At 72.9% G+C, this 2,512-nt stretch overlaps 1 protein-coding gene across 1 annotated transcript in view; it reads right to left on the bottom strand.

Annotated features, from left to right (window-relative positions):
- FAM166A (family with sequence similarity 166, member A) overlaps window positions 1-2,512 on the bottom strand; it is a 5,748-nt gene that overhangs the window by 2,087 nt on the left and 1,149 nt on the right. The gene's annotated exons all lie outside the window — the stretch shown is intronic.

The following is a 2,512-nucleotide window of genomic DNA, read 5'->3' as shown; positions in this document are numbered from 1 at the left end:
TCCTGCTTCCTCCCTGAGCCGCCACCCCTCGGGGGCTCAGGATGTGCCTGTGGGGGTCGCAGGCCGCAGGGGCACGGCCTGCCCTGGGCAGGCTGGGGCGTGCGGCCCCTGCAGAGGCCAGGGGCGGTGGGCGGTGCCTGTGGCTCCTGCTTCCTCCCTGAGCCGCCACCCCTCGGGGGCTCAGGATGTGCCTGTGGGGGTCGCGGGCCGCAGGGGCACGGCCTGCCCTGGGCAGGCTGGGGCGTGCGGCCCCTGCAGAGGCCAGGGGCGGTGGGCGGTGCCTGTGCTGAGGCATTTGGGTGCAGGCGGGGGGCGGGCAGCCCGCGGACCTGGGGTGCCCCCGGTGCATGTGGTATTGAAGCTGCCCGGCTGACCTCCTGGGCTCCTACTTCGACGCATGCTGTTATGTAACGTGGGCGTCTGAAGGTGGGCTTTGTGGTCTCGGCAGTGGGCGCACGGATCTTGGAGACCCGAGAAACCCCACATTCTCCCAGGGAAGATGAAGGAAAAAGCAGCGTCCTCCGCATCTACAGGCGGTGATGGGCGGCCAGGAGGCATGGCCAGGATATGGACAGCTGGAGCGAGAGGGAGGGGCAGCCCAGCCCAGGCCCTGGAGACCGCCCAGGAGGAGGCCCCAGGCGGCCCAGGCGGTGGAACGGCGGGGCGGGCGGGGCGGGGAGAGGCCAGGGCCGGTCCAGGCCTGTGAGGGGCCCGGGGAAGGTGCTCAGGCCCACGTTAAAGCAGAACAGGGCCCACCTGGGGTCTGGGGGGCCTGCCCGAGTGAGGGTGCCTGGCAGGGGGAAGCAGGGCGGCAGGAGCCCCCCGCCCCGGCATGGCACCCCCCGGGCACGGCCCTCCGGCCTGCCCCAGCGTCCATGCCAGGAGAAGCTGCCTTCTATATGAGGCGGGGAGGCGGGGCTCAGCCGGCCCTTAGGCTGCTCAGCTCTCGGCTGCCCCTGCCCGCGGCGGACGCAGAGCGGCGGCCTCAGCACCAGCTGGCCGGGGCTGCGCTCACCCTGGGATGTAGTGGGGCTCGGGCGTGAAGAGGTGGTGTTTCTGTGCAGACATCTTGTCGCCTGCTCGCCTTCTCGTGGGCCCTGCCCCGGCCAGCCCGGCCCGCCCAGGGAGCAGCCCCGCCTGGCAACCATTGTGAGCAGGCGCCTGTGGGCAGCGCCTTACGGGTGGGCAGGTGGGGAGCCCGGGCCGCAGACGCTGCGGTTGGGTCTGGGAGGGCAGCAAGCTGCTGGGGGGACCCAGCGCCCCGCACGGCATCACAGCGGGACCCTGGGCCCGTGGGGCTCGCTCCAGCCAGCCCCGTGGTCAGCAGAGGCGACAGCCGCGGGCCCTTCGTCACATCAGCGCGGAAAACGGCCGCTGCTGACCTCGCCGCGGGTCCGGGGAGCGGGCTCCCGGGGCAGGCTGCCTGGACGGTGCTGCTGCCGCCCTGGGGCTGGCCAGCGGGCCGCGCGGGGCAGGGACGCTGCCCTCGGCCACAAGACGCTGCCGCGCTCGCCCCGGTGTCCAGCTCAAGGGCCCCGGCGGCGCCCAGCCCACACGGCCACCACGGACCCACGGAGCCCGCGGCGGGCGCTGTCTGGAGACACAGAGACCTCAGGGCCAGAGGGCCCCAGGACAAAGCGCGGGCCTGACTGCCTGGGGGCTGGGCAGCTGTGCAGGCACCGCCCAGGCCCTGGGCCCGGCTGGCTCCCACCCGCTCTGCCCTTGATTCCTCTTGTCCTGGGGAACCCCATCCCGCTGGCGCCCTCTGGCCTCTGGCGCCGGGCAGCTCTGACCCGCTCCACCCGCTGTGGCTTTGCGCTGCAGCGCCTGAGTGTCCAGTGGGTGCCCCCTGCTCTGGGGAAGCCCCTGGGCCCCTGCACACTGCCTCGCCGCCCCCCAGGGCCCCCTAGAAACTGCTCCCTTCTGCCCCTGCGGGTCGGGTCTCAAGAAGGGGTGAGGAGCCCGGGGCCCGGGGCCCGGGACAGGAAGCGGGTCTGGAGCATGCAGGGAGGGGAGGCTGTCCTCCTCCCCGTCCTCCTGGCCAGGCTGGCCACAGGTGACCTGTGGGGCAGAGGAGGGCAGGGGGCCTCTGGGGGCCCTCTCGGCCACTCCCCAGGATGGACAGTGCTCTGGCCCTAGGGTCCCTGGCAACAGAGGGAGGCCCCCATGGCTGGTGAGGTCACAGAGCCCCGTGTTCCCTGGGGGCAGCCAGGGCCCCCCCACAATGAATTTTGACCAGAAGGCGGTGAAGTTCCTGGCAAGCTTTCACCTCAATGGGGGCAGACACTGGGCCCACGGCCCCCTGAGGCAGGGCCCTCCCCGCCCCTGAGGGGGGCAGGTGGGGGGGGGGAGGAGGCTGGAGGGACTGTGCGGGATCTTGTGCAGGCCCCAGGCCGGTCCGGAGCCGGGGCCCACCTGGGATGCCATGCGGCCCCCGGGGGTGCAGAGGGTTCCAGCCAGCCTCAGGAGGAAAACGTGCAGCCCGCAGGAGCCCCCCCAGCGCTGCGGCCAC

The sequence above is a fragment of the Condylura cristata genome, unplaced genomic scaffold (genome assembly GCF_000260355.1).
Source record: "Condylura cristata isolate star-nosed mole 26May11 unplaced genomic scaffold, ConCri1.0 scaffold00006, whole genome shotgun sequence".
Lineage (NCBI taxonomy): Eukaryota > Metazoa > Chordata > Mammalia > Eulipotyphla > Talpidae > Condylura > Condylura cristata.
Note: the sequence above shows the minus strand (reverse complement) of the source record. Positions and strands in the feature narration are given on the sequence as shown.